We start from the raw sequence: 18,812 nt of genomic DNA, 5'->3' as shown, positions 1-18,812 counted from the left end.
GGTTCTAGGCCGGGCGCAGTGGCTCACGCCTGTAATCCCAGCACTTTGGGAGGCTGAGGCGGGTGGATCACGAGGTCAAGAGATCGAGACCATCCTGGCTAACACGGTGAAACCCTATCTCTAATAAAAATACAAAAAATTAGCCGGGCGTGGTGGCGGGCGCCTGTAGTGCCAGCTACTCCGGAGGCTGAGGCAGGAGAACAGTGTGAACCTGGGAGGTGGAGCTTGCAGTGAGCCGAGATTGCGCCACTGCAACCTAGCCTGGGCGACACAGCGAGACCCCATCTCAAAAAAAAAAAAAAAAAGAGATTCTAAGCATTTCCAGATGGCCTGATTAATAATCTTGTCTCTCTCTTAGGCATTTCCATCTTTAAATACTGTATGTGTATAAAGAGGTACTTCTATTTACAGCATAAATATTTGCAGTGCCTAGTGTACTGTAGGCAGCGAATAAATATTTGTTGAATGAATAAATGCACAAAAGAAATATAATGAAAGAAAAAATGAGAATATTAATATCCTAGGATCTAATTGCCTTTTAATGCTCCTTTTGGGCAAATTAAAAATAAAACCTTGATGGCAATGAAAGTAGCAGCGGCTATCTGTGGGAGAAAGAAGTATGTCTTTTTGTAGCAAATAAATCAATATAGAGAAGTGACAAGAGCTCTGGACTATGAGTTTTAGTCTTGGCACTACCACTTTTGGTCCAAAAAATGAACTGAAATGCAATCCTGGGGGGTTCAGGCTGAGTTAGAAGGCACACTGAGGCAGGAAGAAGTGTAGGATCAGGAGAACTGAGGAAATGGGAACTATTCAGAGTATTAAGATCTAGAGAAGTTTCAGAATTTGAGGTTGTGACAGGAAGCTTGAGGTTGTGACAGGAAGCAAGCTCAAAGATGTTAAGTGTTCAAGTAAGTTAAAATGGAGTATAAATGAATGTAGCCAGGGTTGAGGGGTTTTCACAGACCAAGATTGGTAGGTGTTAGTATGAATGCTGAAGTGTCTGAATAAGGATAGCTTTAGATGGAATGGAGGAGTAAATTGTAAGCCTGCCCCTCCATTAATTAAAAATCCAGTCCAAAAAGCTACCAATTTTTAAACAGTCTAATTCATTTTTTTGATATACAAATGTTCCTTATTTCTTGTCTGCTGTATTCCATAGCCTTCTAAACCTTTATTTTCTACTTATTCAACTGTTTTTACTAAGAACTTATTACAAACTTATTAGGCAACATACCAACAAATAAAATCCGAATAAGCTTTCTTTTTGCTCTTATAATTTTTTTCTCTCAGGTTAATAGGACAAAATATCATTAGGAATCAAAAATATAATTGAATATTACCCTTTTCACTAAAAATGTTATTCACAGCATTTATAGGTGAAGGGGAATTTTTTTCCTGAGTTTTTAAACCCATTTTAGGATGTTGCGAGAGCAGTATCACTTGTTTAATATAACTTTGTATCCTTTATTTAACTTAATTTTTCTTATAAAGTCAGCTTTTATTTACTTATTTTAAAAAAATAGAACGCTTCATGAATTTGCATGTCAGGGGCCATGCTAATCTTCTCTGTATTGTTCCATTTTTTTTGTATAATAAAAAACAGAAATAAAAATTTTTCTTTTTTTTTTTTTTTTTTTGAAACATTGTCTTGCTCTGTCGCCCAGGCTGGCTCACTGCAAGCTCTGCCTCCCAGGTTCACGCCATTCTCCTGCCTTAGCCTCCCGAGTAGCTGGGACTACAGGCGCCTGCCGCCACGCCTGGATAATTTTTTGTATTTGTAGTAGAGATAGGGTTTCACCGTGTTAGCCAGGATGGTCTCGATCTCCTGACCTCGTGATCTGCCTGCCTCGGCCTCCAAAATGCTGGGATTACAGGCGTGAGCCACCGTGCCTGGCCTTTTAATTTCTTAAGTATAAAAAACATAAATAAAATTTTTTTTAGTGTAATAAATTTTATGTGTTGCCAAAGCAACCACTAAAGTTAGCTTTTAAAAATGGATTTAATTTTTCCATTAAAGATGGGCTTTGTTCGATTCATATGACCTTGTTTATTAGTGGGCCTTTCTTTTTAATATTGTTTTATCCTGAAATAATAAATCACTTCCTATTCTTGTTAGCTTCTCTTTCTATCCTGCATAGAGTTTTATTAATGTTTCAAATCCTCTTTGGTTTTTCCTCTAAATGTCACTGTAAAACTGATTTTTTTCCTCACATCTTGAAATCTTTAAGCTATCATAAAATCACGTAAATATTTTTTTTTCTCTTTGTATTCTAATTTCCTCCTCCTAACAACTGCATAATTTTGATGTAATCAACCAGGCTACACAATAATAGTACAACTAAAGGTGTCTCAATCCTCTCCAGTGACTCTTTTTTTTTTTTTTTTTGAGCAGGGTCTTGCTCTGTCGCCCAGGCTGGAGTACAGTGGTACGATCATAGCTCACTGCAGCCTCGATCTCCTGGGCTCAAGCGATTTCCCTGCCTCAGCCTCCAAAGTAGCTGGGACTATAAATGCAGGCCATTATGCCTGGCTAAATTTTTTTTACTTGTATTAATAGAAAAGATGAGGCCTCGCTATGTTGCTCAGGCTGGTCTCCAACTTCTAAGCTCAAGCGATCTTTCCACCTTGGCCGCCCAAAGTGCTTGGATTACAGGTGTGAGCCACCATGCCTGGACAACTCCTAATTCTGATTTCTTCCCAGCATTTCACTCAATGTGTTAAGAGACCCTAGTTCAGGTATTTGAGAAATCGATCTATCTTTTCTATTGTTACCGAAACACAAATCCTTGGTCAATTCAACATCAATAACCAAAATTAATACAAGGGTATCTTCACTGGTATTCCTTCCTATTCCCTTTCTCCCTAGTAACAGTACACTGTTACTAATCACTCTAAAAAATTTCTTATACTGCTCATTTAAAACACACCCACATTCACCCAAATTCCTTACTCTGAGTATTTATGGCTTCCATAGTCTGCCCAAGCTGTTTCTGCTACCTATCCCTTTCCACACCTCAGCATCCTTCAAATATCACCTAGCCTTTACAGTACAAGATAGGCCACAATTCATAACTGAAGATGTCTCCAACTACGGTGCTCCCTAGTAATCTCTCTCTTTTTTTCCTATTACCTCTTCCAATGCACTTGCAGATGATCTCTCATTATGGGATTTGGTTATAGTCTGGCTCATGATTGTTCTTTAATAATTTAATGAGTTTTCTACTGTCTCAGGAAGCGATGTCAGGGCAGGAACCACAGTTTATACCTCTTGTGTCTCCAAATGTCTTGTTGCATCCAGGTCATGGAGTAAGTATTTAATAAAATATTTGAGTTAAATTTAATAATTTCAGGGCTGTTACTTTTCCTATGTTTATATTGCTGATTTTATTCTTATGGTAATCTGTATGCAGAATTTCTAGTAATTACTCTTAACCATAATAAATAATCCTATAAAATATAATATAGGTGAATTGCAGATATCTATTTCCACAGAAAACTGATAAAAATATATAGGTTTATTCTCAATCTAGACATCTTTATGTCATTCTATAGCTTATATTACTTTTCAGGTGTCCCTTTAATCTGGGTGTTGGGTGTTGTCAGTTACCTGCCAGATATTACGTTTTGTTTTTTGTTTTTTTTTGAGACAGTCTTGCTCTGTCACCCAGGCTAGAGTACAGTGGCACAATCCCAGCTCACTGCAACCTCCGCCTCCTGGGTTCAAGCAATTCTCCTGCCTCGGCCTCCCGACTAGCTGGGACTACAGGTGCGTGCCACCACACCTGGCTAATTTTTTGTATTTTTTAGTAGAGACAGGGTTTCACTGTGTTAGCCATGATGGTCTCGATCTCCTGACCTCGTGATCCACCCGCCTCTGCCTCCCAAAGTGCTGGAATTACAGGTGTGAGCCACTGTGCCTGGTCTGATATTACGTTTTTTTTTGATAGGGCAATGAGATACCACTTCACATCTCTATTAAGATGGCTAGTATCAAAAACATAGAAAATGACAAGTGTTGGCTAGGATTTGGGGAAAAGTGGAACCTTCAAGTATTGCTAGTGACAATGTAAAATGGTGCACCTCCTGTGAAAATGGCTTGGCAATTCCTCAACAAATTAAACAGAGAATGATCCAGCAATTCCACTTTCCAGAATTGAAAGCAGTGACTTGAACAGGTATTTTTATATCCATGTTCACAGTGGCATCACATACAATAACCAAAAGGTGGGAACAATATGAATATCCATCAGCAGATGAAAAGATAAACAAAATATGGTATATACATACATACAAGTGAATATTATTCGGCCTCAAAAAGGAATGCAATTCTGACACATGCTACAACATGAACCTTGAAGACATTATGCTAAATAAAATAAGCCAAACACAAAAGGAAAAATATGCTACAATTCCATTTACATGAGGTACATGTAGTCAAATTCAGAGACAGAAAGTAGAATGATGGTGGCCAGGAGGCAGGGTGGAGATAATGGGCATTTATTGTTTAATGAGCACAGACTTTCATTTTGGAAAGATAAAAAAGTTCTGGAGATAGATGGTAATGATTGCACAACAATGTGAATGGATGAATAAATGAATGCTTTATTATTAATATTATTATTATTTTTTTTAGAGATAAGGTCTTGCTATGTTGTCCAGGCTGGCCTCAAATTCCTGGGCTCAAGTGATCCTCCTGCCTTAGGCTCCTGAGGATCAGGAGGTTTTCACCATGTTGGCCAGGTTGGTCTCTTACTCCTGACCTAAGGTGATTCACTTGCCTCGGCCTCCCAAAAGCTGGGATTACAGGTGGGAGCCTCCACACCCGGCCATATTTTTTATAGGTTTTGTTAGATTTGGGTTCAACATTTTTTGGAAGAATACAAGTATTACTCTGCTTCCTACTGAGAGGGGGCCTTAAAAAGTAGATGGCATTTGAGACAGTGTGGATGGAAGTATGTGAGAGACAGTAAGGGTAAACAATACAGGTAAAGAACAAACATGAGCAAAGGCACAGATGGAGCAAGTGTGTGATATGTTCAAGGGAAGAAACTACATTAACTAGAGATAAGATTTTCAATACTGTTCACTGCACTTTATACACAAAGTACATCCCATTCAGCCCTGCTGAATCAGCACATCTAGGGATGAAGGCTCAGATACCTTTATTTTTACAAAGTTCCCAGGAAAATTCAATACTTTACCAGGTCTGAAACTTACTGGCCCAGAGAACAGTGTACCTGCAAGTAGCTTGTTCTTGGTATGTCAAGCTCATTCCTACTTCAGGGACCTTTTTATCACGACTTACAGCAACTTCTCTTCATTGAATTCTCAGCTTGTCACTTTCTCAGTAAAGTCTTACCTGATCACTGTTTAAAGTAACCACCACTATTTTATTTCTTAGAACTTAACTGATATTATCTTGTTTGTTTTTGGCATATTTTCGTCATTAGAATGTATGCTCCAAAAGAACGTGAATCTTGTCTTGTTTACTATAATTCTAATGCCTAGAAGAGGTATGGGGTACAAAAAAGGTAGACACTAAATATCCACAGAATGAATGGATAAATGTGGCTGACTTAGGAAATTCTTTTTGGAATATTCTTATGTAATATAGATAGAAAATAATAAAATTATTCTTTAAGATTTTCTTCACTAAGATTGGTTAGTAAGTACTTCTTGAGAATTTCTTTTTGTCATTTTAGATGTTTTACTCTGTGATAGCCCATGTCACCTTACTGGTTAACAGAAAAAATTTGGGCAGCATTTCATAGAAGATAACTGCAATTCTGAACATCTATCCAATCAGTTCAATAATAATTTCCAAATGTACTTAATGGCCTATTAAATCAGTAATTAGAAATCAAATTTTGCTAGGCTGCAAAAGATGTCAGAATTATATATGCTCAGACTAAGATATTTTAAAATTAAAATTGTATTTAATTAGCATTCCTCAGAGAAAGATATTTTAAAATTAAAATTTTATTTAATTAGTGTTCCCATAATCTATATTAAAAATTTATTTGTATCCTGCTGACTTACAAAAATATATGCAGGGCAGGGTAAAGATACAAAAAGAGCTTGTGGTGGTTAAAAAAATTCAATGACATAAAACAGTTAACAACCACAAAAAAAAAAAAAAAAAAAAGCCCAGCAAAGAAAATGATTTAAGGAACAGAAAAAATATTAATAAAGCAAAAAAATTTTAATATAGATAGTTTTGTGAGTGTTTGAAAAAATTTCCTCCCTTCCATCCACACTTTTGTGAGTTAATGTATTTCTATTGCATTCCTGTTGTCACTACCACCAAATGCTTTCGTATGGATGAGGCAGATACCTGGTTATTTAAGGAGCAGGATAAATGGGCCAAGACAGCTTTCCCTATCCCCAATTCACCAGGGAACATTTGAGAATTCCACCTGACATGAGGACAGCACTGTGCTCTTAAACAATCTGCAGTTTGATCCGATTGTTCCCCAGTGGGGGAGGTAGGCCACAGCTCACTCAAGAGTCATTGATTGGATTAACAGCCTAATTCCCAACAGATGAATAGAATACTGATGTCTTGTCAGCCCAGATCACAAAAGGAAAACACAATCTGCTTCTACAGCTCAGAGATTTAACCCTCTATTTACCCTGAAGCTACAATGTCAGTTTTGAATACTGTAATTTATTCATAACTATTTGCCTATAAATATTATCAAATGTGGTTTTATCACCACCCACAAGCTTTCATCCTCTTTTACGGTATTTTTTTTTTTAAAACATTTGCCATGGACTAGGGGATATGGTAACTTAAAAAAATGTTTAAAAACATTGTTTTCAATTTTTCCTGTACACATTAGTCTTGCCGCCTAAATTCTTTCCTGGGTCTCCTAAAAAAATGTTAAATAAGCTATTTTATTTAGGGCCCCGATAAAGTAGGACTGCCAATGAAAGAAAAGTAACAAAACCCATGCATTCAAAGATAAAACTATTTTGAGCTATTTTTTCTAGTATAAGTGACTGGTTTTAAGGAGAATGAATGACTGTATTAACGGGAATAGATTCTCAATAAATGTTAGCTTTAGTTTATTCACCTGCTGCACCTCTATCTACCAGCCCTTCTGTAATTTAACAACTTTTGTGTATGACTGTACAACTAAGAACCAAATAAGAAGGTCTTATTTCTGATATAGTTTTTAAAAAATAAGAATAAAACACGTCCTCCAAGTCACTTATGAATTAGAATTCTATAATAAAGACGTACGCTACATTGTCTCTGAATAGTAAAGCACAAAGATGCAGTATTCCAGGTGGCTTTAATACTACCTTATTTTGTATACCTTTCTGCATGCTGTATACTGTCAATGTAACAACAAAAAAGATTTATGTCAATTGTGAGTAAAAACAATGATAGTAGTGGCTAATGCTGTTTACTGCACTAGGCAATTTTTACATGAGTTCTTTTATTAATCCCACCCAACCACCTTATGAAATAGGTACTAAGTTATCTCATTTCACAAATGAAGAAACTAACGCTTAGGTTAAGTAACTTGTCCAAGGTCACATGATTTGTTAAGTGGCAGAGTCAGAACTTAGAAGGTCTCTGGCTCCCAACCTTATGCTCTTAAATACGACTGGGATTTCATGGGTTTCTCTGTGTATCTTCATATGTATATGGAGGTTTTACAGTATTCTAATCTTTTTTTTTTTTTTTTTTTTGAGACGGAGTCTCGCTCTGTCGCCCAGGCTGGAGTGCAGTGGCGCAATCTCGGCTCACTGCAAGCTCCGCCTCCCGGGTTCACGCCATTCTCCTGCCTCAGCCTCTCTGAGTAGCTGGGACTACAGGCGCCCGCCACGACGCCTGGCTAATTTTTTTATTTTCATTTTTAGTAGAGACGGGGTTTCACCGTTGTCTTGATCTCCTGACCTCGTGATCCGCCCGCCTTGGCCTCCCAAAGTGCTGGGATTACAAGCGTGAGCCACCGCGCCCGGCTACAGTATTCTAATCTTAAGATTTATTCTTCTCTTTGAGTATGTTACCATTCTTTTGGGAAACCATCTTTAAGTGCATGTCCTGTACTGACTTTTCTTTTTCTTTAGGACATTTCATCAAGGATGTCATAATAGCTCACTAAAATTAGCCATGTCAAAACCAGAGCTCATTATTTTTTTGCCCATGGCTTTGAAGTCATGTTCAACTTCTCTTTTATTTTTTATATTATCTTTCATCAAGTGAGGTTGATTGAATTCTCCTTCTGTACTATATATATCTCTGGTTCTTTCTTCTTCCACAGTAATGAACTCTATCCAGGCCCTCACTTCCTAATCCACTAACTCCTACAAGAGCTTCCTTAATAATTTATCTAGTCTCCCATCCCTTTTGCAAGCATTGTCTTAGGCATGCTACTACTCTGTTTAAAACTTTGAAGCTTATTCCAATTGTCTTCAAGTCATACAAGAATTTCTAACTATGGATTTCCCTAGCTTTGAACAGAATCTGTCATATTGCTATAATTTTTTTTTTTTTTTGAGACAGAGTCTTGCTCTGTTGCCCAGGCTGGGGTGCAGTGGTGTGATCTCGGCTCACTACAACCTCTGCCTTCCGGTTTCAAGCAATTCTCCTGTCTCAGCCTCCCGAGTAGCTGGGACTACAGGCGCATGCCACCACGCCTGGCTAATTTTTTTTTTTTTTTTGTATTTTTAGTAGAAATGGGGTTTCACCATATTGGTCAGGCTGGTCTCGAACTCCTGACTTCAGGTGATCCACGTGCCTCGGCCTCCCAAAGTGCTGGGATTACAGGCATGAGCCACCGTGCCCGGCCTATTGTTATAATTTTTAAGACAGAGTCTTACTCTGTCACCCAGGCTGGAGTGCAGTGGCATGATCACAATTCACTACAGCCTTGACCTCCCTGGACTCAGGTGGTCCTGCCACCTCAGCCTTCCAAGTAGCTGAAACTACAGGTGTGCGCCACCACGCCCAGCTGTTTTTTGTACTTTTTGTAGAGATGGGGTTTTACCATGTTGGCCAGACTGGTCTTGAACACCTGGGCTCAAGCCTCAGCCTCCCAAAGTGCTGGGATTACAGGTGTGAACCACTGCACCCGGCCTATTATTATAATTTTTTAAACTAACATTGTATATACAGGAAGTTTACATCAGTTCAAATATGATACTATATCACATAATGAAAATAGATTGTTGGCTGGGCGTGCTGGTTTCCACCTGTAATCCCAGCACTTTGGGAGGCCACGGCGGGTGGATTGCTTGAGTTCATAAGTTCAAGACCAACCTGGGCAGTATGGCGAAACTCCATCTCTACAAAAAAAAACACAAAAATTAGCCAGGCTGTGGTGGTGTGTGTCTGTAGTCTCAGCGACTTGGGAAGCTGAGGTGGGAGGATGGCTTGAGCCTGGGTGGCGGAGGTTGCAATGAGCTAAGATTGAGCCACTGCACTCCAGCCTGGGCAACAGAGCCAGATCTTGTCTCAAAAAAACAAACAAACAAACAAAAAACAACAACAAAGATTGCTTATATTAGGTATTATGATATTATATATTATAATTTAATTCCTTATGGTTATACTTCTATCATAACCATTACAGTAAAAGACACTTTTGAAAACTAACAATGACTGACAGGAAGAGAAGATTACATTATTTGGAAAGAGACAAGGAAAAAGCTCAACAAACACTAATTTAAAAAATCATTCACAAGATATCAACAGCATAAAAGATTTTTAATGACACTACTGAGCTTTCCACAGATCTTTCTTGATTCAGACATGCTGTTCTTTAAGAAAATTAAAACATATTTATATATCTTTTTACACAACATTTTATATGTGCCAACTTATTTGAAACTAACATCTTGAAATAAGTAAGGTAGGTATTAGTAGCTATATTTTGTGGATAAGGAAACCCAAGTTCAACAAGATTAAATGACCTGCCCCCAAATGACAGCATGCCAAACAGCAGAGTTAGGGCTTAAATTTATGTTCCTCGATACAAATGGAATAAGTAAACAAACGGCAAGTCTTGAGATATTAATGTCTAATTCCCATTTTTAGAGCACAAGCAAAAGTTATTGTTCAATTTGGATAATAAAACACAAGCTACTAATATTCTGGCTAGCCAAGATCCCTCTGCATCCCTGCCCCAAATATGCTGCTGACATTCATTCAGATAAGCATGAAGAAATCCAACTAAGAGAAGAGAGGACAGCCTCAATAATCAAAAAAGGTAACTTTATACTAAGATTAAATGATCTAAAACAAGTGTTTTGAAGATACAAATATCACAAACACATTCTATCACCAGCAGACATCAAGACAGGTCTCACTAGAGGTTCCCTAGAAGCTGGAAGACCTTCAGGAAGATGATCCTCAAAGTCTTCCTCTTCTCAGTATATGACAGAAGGAGCAACGGTGTGCATGAAGAAGCAGAACTGCTTCCCTACAGGTGAAAGACTTGGCAAGACTTTCATGGTACTAGAGACTTGATGCTCTTGCCAGCAGAGCTTATTTCATAAGCTCTTGTAATTCTTTGGTCGTTCATATTGTGTTAACTCTTGAATTTGGGGTAAAATTTTATAGCCCTCAATAACATAAATTGGGCATACAGAAATCATTGTTCTGGATACCCTGGTCAGGGATAAAGTTGCCTAACAATGCTGGAAAGTATGGTAGCCATTAAAAAAAAAATTCCTTGAAGGGCATGTTGTTTTTAATAGAGGTTTTCACATTTTACATGTCTGCAACTTTAGACTTCTATCATGTAATACAAAAACAGCATTTTAGGGTCGAATGCGGTGGCTCACGCCTGTAATCCCAGCACTTTGGGAGGCTGAGGTGGGCGGATCATGAGGTCAGGAGTTCAAGAGTAGCCTGACCAACATGGTGACACCCCATCTCTACTAAGAATACAAAAATTAGCTGGGCATAGTGGTGCGTGCCTGTAATCCCAGCTACTCAGTTGGCTGAGGCAGGAGAATTGCTTGAACCCAGGAGGCGGGCATTGCAGTGAGCCAAGATTGCACCATTGCACTTCAGCCTGGGCAACAGAGCAAGACTCCATCTCAAAAAAAAAAAGAAACTCACAGCATTTTAGCATGTATTCTAAAATAAGTCATATTAACTTTGGTTATCCTTAAAAAAAAAAGTAACACTAGCAATATCATACAGAAGACCAAAAAAAAACCACCCCAAAATAAAAAAATTTTAATAACAAAATCAAATCAATGATGTACTCTTTGTGGTAAAAGAAATATATTTTGTCTGATTATGGAAACCAGGTTAAAGATGAGGGCTTGAACAGTTGTGTCCTGAAACTAGCAGACTGCAGGTTTTATAAATACATACAGAAATAATTAAAATATAAGGGGTTTAGAGGGATTAATCTCCTTTGAATAATCTCTGCCACAAAGCCTGTAAAGACACTGCTGGCACCAGGCCCATGTCAGACCAGCTGTCGGATATCAGAGCAGTGGAGAGATTAACTGCTACCACTTCTGCACTGACCTCCTCTATGCAGTCTTCTCTGGACTCCATCTTCAGTACTCACTGCACCAGAAGTAAACTTTAGCTTAATAATACCAGTACAATGTGGAAAATTATCATTTGACTTGATTTACCTATCCTTTGCTGAGGATAAAAAAAAGAAGAAAGATGGTGCTGGAAGGGAATCACAAAATACAGGGCTCTGAGGACTCTAGGGAAATGCAGAACGGCTGGAAGGGAATCACAAAATACAGGGCTCTGAGGACTCTAGGGAAATGCAGAACGGCTCCAGAAAAGTGCTGATTACCTGATTTCATTCATTTAACCCACGGCAATTTCAAAGTCACCTTTAATTATTTTCAAACTGAGTTTTAAGTAATGCAGATAGTACCCTTAATCCCAAAGGAAGCACAAAACGACTGATAACTCTTTTAAAATAACATTTATTTTACTTGAAAGCTAGCCACAAATTCAATGTATATTTTTTAAAAGGTGACAGTGCCAATAAATAAAACAAAAATATTTATAATACTGAGTGAGATGGATTTTTTTTTGGACCCCCTCTATCGCTATTATACAGTATTTCCAGGACTTTAGAAGGAAAGCATTAAAAAAATAGCTTTGAGGATGACATGAAATCAATGTATGTAAAACCCCCTGTAAAAATATAAAGTGTTACACAAATATAAGATGCCTGTATTATTTTATGAAAAGGATTTGTTAGGATGGAATTTACTTGGATTGATGGAAGAAAAGTGTTAAAAGAAAATTATGAATTACTACCAAGCGTTTAGACATTTAGAAGATATACAGGTACTCATCATATGTATTTTTCCACCAGAAGAAAATGAGACTGGTTGCTGGACTACCTTCTTTCAGTGGGGTCCATCCTGGTTCCTAAGCCTCTTTTATTCTTGTTTTGCTGTTATGACTTTTGGGTAAGTCAACAAATCTCTCTCTTAGAATTTCTTCTTGTCAAATAATGGTGATTTTTTTTTTGTCTCCTATTTATTTCCAAAATGCATTTTAAGAACAGATGAATAAATGGCATGTAACTCTAGACTCTAGAGAAGACCAATATGTCAATTCTAAGTATTTTTAAGTAAAATATTACGGACATAGAAAGTGAGATATTCTGGATAACACAATTATTTACTATGCAAAAATAATCAATTTAAAAAAATCAGAATATCAAACATACTTTTTAATTTTTTATTGAATAACAAGGTACTCTGGGTTTTTACATAGATAAAGGCAGAAGTTTTGATAAAAAGAACTTTTTAAATAGGATATAAACAACAGCTTTATTATGCAATTGGTTATAGAAAACACATTCAGTTTCTATTTTTTAAAGAACACACAGGGACCCAAGTTTTCTCTTCTGCACCTTCTCTAAAATGAAAGTTCTATCTTCATGTTATTTCCCCCCTTCAGACTGGGTTTTAAAAACTGTCAATTAAGGAGACAAATGTCCAAAAAATGCCCATCCACTCAAGACTGTATTGGTATCCATCAGCACATTTGTCACCTATTAGGATGCTCTCAGATGTTAATGACTTTCAGAACTAACTGATTTGATTCAAAATCTGAACCACTAATCCAGAGGTATCTCTTTTCACACATGCCCTTGGCCAGTGGTTCTCCAACTGTGGGTCCCAGACCAGCAGTATCAGTTTCACCTGGGAACTTGTTAAAAATGGAAATTCTCAGGCTCCACCAGAGACCTAATGAATCACAAACTCTGGGGTGGGGCCCAGCAATTTGTTTTAACAAGCTCTATGTAATTCTAATGCAATCTAACATTCGAGAACCACTGCCCTATGCTAGTAAATTCTCTGTAAAGGAGCGCGCTATCTTTTGGACAAATAGAAGTCAACCTTTGTGAAGTAATTATATGTGACAAAAAATTTATTAAAATATTATTTTAAATAATATCTTATTCCTTACTTTTAAAATTTAAACATACTTGGCAGAATTTCTTTTCATCTTCAAGTGAAAGGCTACCCATCAAGGAGAACATTATCGTCTGGTACACTGTTTTTATAGTTCTATAACATAAACTGACATTTATTGGAGCTTCACATAAGGTTTTTCCATCAACGGATGTGTTGGAAGAGTAATAACCAAGTATGCTGTGTTGGGCAAATACCTACACATCAGGACACTTTTCAAAGCCATCACGCAAAGGGGGGTCAGTTGAATTTTTTTTTACTGCACAGGCTAATGCTTTAAGAGTGTCTTGATGGAATCAAGGAAATTGGATTGTCCCCCCATTTGCTGGGCTAAAACAAGCCTTTTTTATTTATCCCATTAGAGGAACACAAGAGAAACCTTTTAAATGTCACTAAAAATTTCCCTGCTTTGCAAAGCCCAGTCAAAAGGGTTTTAATTTTCTCTGAGAACTCTTAAGTAATGCAGTATGTCAGGGTTTAATAAATTGTAGGTGGGGATAGTTTTTGTTACAAGTAACTTTATTTTTTCCATTTTTTTTTTAAACAGGTGCTTAGATATGCTTAGGTTTCTTTATATTGAGAGGATGTCAGAGCGCTACCTTAAAGAGCAGAGAACTAGACCTCAGTCCAAATAACAAACAAATAATAGAAAAATATCTGTAAAATCTGTAAACACATAATGGAATCTGTAAAATATTTCAAACAAATTTTATTGACACTTTTTTAAAAGAAAATGTTTTAAAATGTATTAAAAGTAATGATTAGTACTTCTATAAGTGATGCTTCTGTGTTGAGCTTCTTGAATAATTTCTTAAGGGATTTGGTCTTGAAGAAAGCCAACCCCCAAAGGAGAGCCCAGAGATTAGGCATTCAACAGCCTTCCAATAGAGACAGTATCTAGCAAAAACAGATACTGTATTCCCAAGCCATGCAGATAAATGCCTATAATGGGGTAAAACCCCACATTTTACAACTTTCAAAATACTATAGAAACATCAATTAATAAAACCAGGGTTATTTATATGTTATATGGATTACATACATCCTTAGAAACATAATAAAGAGGTGGTCTACACTTACTTTCTCTGAACATATATTTATTTTGCTGTATTTATTGAACATTCTAGGTTTTATGTTGTTGCTGTTGATTCCCCCCACCCCCGATCAATAAAATATTAAAAGTACTGCCAACCACAAAATGTTATAGAGGGAACACCACAATAGGGAACTTTTAAAAAATGAGAATCTATTCCAAGATAGATACGTGACTATCTATAAATGAAGGTGGTTCCTCTCCTGAATCATCACCTTAATAGAAATATCTTTAATCATACATACAAAATGACAGAAATGTACATTATCCATTCCCTAGCTCCCCACACCAAATGAAGAGAAAAAGAGAGAGGGAGAGAGAGACAAAAGAAACTGTGCTAAAGGCAAAATATTTAGTATTTTCAAATGGAATAATGAATAATTAAGTTATAGCAACTATTCTTTTATTACGTGCATTTAAAAAGTACTTTTAGCTCACAACAGGGCCAGATGGTATGAGATTCAACAATGAGATAGTTCTACAGGGAAATCCTCAGGCTGCTAGTGCCACTTTACTAACTGCTGTTTTTATGTTTTGAGTCCACCCTATGACCACAGCTGCTCCAGAGGGAGACCAAATGCCAGCTGACAAAAGAAGGTGAAACAGGATGGGAAAAAGAAAGATGACCGTTTTGTCATGTAACAATCAGCTATCCCTGTACCTTAAATAAATATGCTTTAATAATTAGAATTCATATTCAAGTGCTAGTATCTTCTTTTATGGAAACCCCAGCTTTACTACTTAAGTCCCTAATGCATTCACTATTAATCATTCTATCCTTCATATATAGGGAGATGTAGTTTTTCTTTCCTAGCTGTTGGCAAGGACAACTCAGAAGCTCCAGATAAAATTCTGAGTTGTTAGGCCTTAAAAGTTGAGATGGTTCAAAGTCTCCACCAAATCTATCAACACTGGTAAAAATACTACTAATTTAAAAAAGAGAAACTAATAAGCAACCAAAGGGAAAAGAAGCTAAACATGGCAGTAAGGAAGTATATTTAGAAAAGAGATTACGTAATGAATATTTAATCATTACAAAGATCCTGCCATTGGCTTAACTTCATCACTGTTGGCATAGAATCTATGCTAATCCCAAATCCCAACACTCAGGTGACTAGAAAAGTTGAAAAACTTTAATATTCTCTTTGCTGGGACACAGGGATTCTCACTCTGAATTCTTGCATTCCTAGGACATCCATGGAAGGGCTCTGGCAAATGTATTAACTTATTAACATATTTTGCAAAAATTTAACATGTACGTCCTTTTTCTCTGGTGTTCATAGCTTTCCTCATATTCTTCCTAAAATGGTTAAAGACCACTGTTGTGAGATAGCAGTACAGATTAAACAGGATTGGCCACAAATTGGTAATTGTTGAAACTGGATATTCTCTTTATTTTTGTACCTTGTTGAAGTTTTTGTATTTAAAAGGTTATTTTTAAAACGATTGTGTGAAAAGAATTCATTATGTACAAAATAAATTTTGATAGAGGACTGTGGAATTATCTAAGTGAACTAATGTGAATACTAATTCTATTTTTCCTTATGAGCTAAGTGAAAATGAAATAAGAGATTTGTAATTTATAAGTGTAGAAAACAAAAGTATGGAAATTTTTCATGTCAAAGCTTTCAGTGAGGCAAGTTAGTTTACTTTTGAGTTCCTTATTTTGTTTTATAAAATGTTAAAAGTTGATGCAAAAGCAGGAAAAAAGGAGAGAAAATGTAACGGGCAAAGCAAAGACTGCAAAGAGAAAGTGGTGGTTTGGTCCTTGGGAGGGAGGAGTGAAAGGAATGAAGTGATGGGTCTAATCAAATCACTTTAAAAAGCAGCAGCTTCTGAGTTAACCTTGCCAATCAGAGTAAGCAGGAGCAGGAGCAGGAGCGGGAGCAGGAGCGGGAGCATGCTTGTGCACATTAAACTTCACATGTGTCCTTGAACCTATGGTGCACTTCCTCCTCCCACAGCAGCCAGGGAAGACTTTGTAATGCTCACCCTTAGAGAGAACCTTGAATTCCATTAGAAAGCTCCACAAGACGGAGAAACCCTCAAGTGGCAGCTTGAACCACATAGACAGCTCATACCCTTTACTGATATTAGAAGTGAGCTCATGGGATTAAGTCGGCAAGTACTAGAAAATTAAAAAGTATGAACACACTGACAAATGCCATGATACCAACAAGAATACAAGATATGTCTAAGCCTTTTTTCCTGCTTTTTCTTTACCTTTTTAAAAAAGGGGATGGCAAATATTTAAAACAATGCTACAATAAAGACTGGGCACTAAGTCTACAAAGAAACTCCATAACTTGTCTGGCTAATATTGGGCTAATATAATATCTATATCTATACAGTGATTTGCTATAAAACCATTCACTTATTGATGGCCTAGCACATTTTACAAATAAGCTACACTTAAAAGTAAGAGGAACAGTAAAGGCAGATACCTTGCCTTTGATGTCACATCTATTAAGTTACAGCTCTACTTTGTTTCTTACCAGTGATAAGACATCTTATATAATGTACATTTTTAGTGTTACATGTTTAAAAAGGGACACTGATTCAGTAATGAGCTACTAGGTTGGTGAAACTAGTTTGGAGAACACTTACGAAGAAAATGTCTACTGTCTTCAAATAACAGAACGGTTATTACCTGGAAGGGAGATATGACTTTTCTTCGTAGTTTTAAGAGTCAGAACTAAAACCAGAGTGAGTTATAGGTAGGCAGACATAGATTTAACAGGTAGGAGAAATTTCTAATAATTAGCACTTTCGGAAACAGAATAGGCTATTTTGTGAAGTAAACAGAAATCTTCAGACAGGCTAGCTGGCTTAACCATCTTGTGGAAATTTAGCAGAGAGGAGTCCTGCATTAGGTGGGAGTTGAACCAGATGATCTTTAAATTCCTTTCTACATTTTTTTTTTTTTGAGATGGAGTCTTGCTCTGTCGCCCTGACTGGAGTGCAGTAGCGCCATCTCATCTCACTGCAACCTCTGCCTCCTGGGTTCAAGTGATTCTCCTGCCTCAGCCTCCCGAGTAGCTGGGACTATAGGCGTGTGCCACAACGCCCGGCTAATTTTCTGTAGTTTTAGTAGAGACGGGGTTTCACCGTGTTAGCTGGGATGGTCTCAATCTTCTGACCTCATGATCCGCCTGCCTCGGCCTCCCAAAGTGCTGGGATTACGGGCGGGAGCCACTGTGCCTGGCCAATTCCTACTTTTAAGATTTTACAATTATTATTTATTCAAGGTCATAGTTAGTGGCAGAATAGAAATTAGAATTCAGGTAACGTAACTCCAAACACAGTCTTTCCAAACACAAGGTTATAAACTCCTCAAAAGTCTTCAGGCAAAAATATAAAAGACTGAGGTCAACTGGGTCAGGGAAACTGAAGAGTTCAAAGCCTGTCAACACAGGGCAGTAGGTACTCAGCTCTAGTTGACAGAAGAACATGCCCATGATTGCCATATTTGGAGATTTTTCAAGAGAAGCCTAAAATCTGTACTTTTATATGAAATTAACTGATAGTTAATTATAAATAAATTGTGGACTAACACTACAGGTGTCAAACAAAAACAGATCTATGGGCTGCACATGACTGTTTTGTGACCATAAGACTTTCCTCAAAAACTCCATTTCCAAACTACTGATTTTAAAAAATCCTTCTCTGGAGTCTTCAAATTTATCAACATCCTTTTTGAAATACAAAAATCTAAGCTTTATGTTTTATATTAATTACATCCTAATAATCGCTATGTATATAACAGTACTTTGCCCTGGCCTTTATAGATTATATTCCTGTTACTACAATGGCAGCATTGAATTTGCTTTGTCCCTATTTAATAAATGGTGCTGGGAAAACTGGCTAGCCATATGTAGAAAGCTGAAACTGGATCCATTCCTTACACCTTACACAAAAATTAATTCAAGATGGATTAAAGACTTACATGTTAGACCGAAAACCATAAAAACCCTAGAAGAAAACCTAGGCAATACCATTCAGGACATAGGCATGGGCAAGGACTTCATGTCTAAAACACCAAAAGCAATGGCAACAAAAGCCAAAATTGACAAATGGGATCTAATTAAACTAAAGAGCTTCTGCACAGCAAAAGAAACTACCATCAGAGTGAACAGGCAACCTACAGAATGGGAGAAAATTTTTGTAACCTACTCATCTGACAAAGGGCTAATATCCAGAATCTACAATGAACTCAAACAAATTTACAAGTAGAAAACAAACAACCCCATTAAAAAGTGGGCGAAGGACATGAACAGACACTTCT

At 37.1% G+C, this 18,812-nt stretch overlaps 1 protein-coding gene and 1 pseudogene across 3 annotated transcripts in view; both read right to left on the bottom strand.

Annotated features, from left to right (window-relative positions):
- ACBD6 (acyl-CoA binding domain containing 6) overlaps positions 1–18,812 on the bottom strand; it is a 223,403-nt gene that overhangs the window by 67,804 nt on the left and 136,787 nt on the right. The window lies entirely within an intron of this gene.
- LOC115837737 lies at positions 1,517–1,611 on the bottom strand (annotated as a pseudogene).

Source organism: Nomascus leucogenys, chromosome 12 (genome assembly GCF_006542625.1).
Source record: "Nomascus leucogenys isolate Asia chromosome 12, Asia_NLE_v1, whole genome shotgun sequence".
Lineage (NCBI taxonomy): Eukaryota > Metazoa > Chordata > Mammalia > Primates > Hylobatidae > Nomascus > Nomascus leucogenys.
The sequence above is the reverse complement of the archived record's forward strand: the minus strand, read 5'-3'. Positions and strand labels throughout refer to the sequence as shown.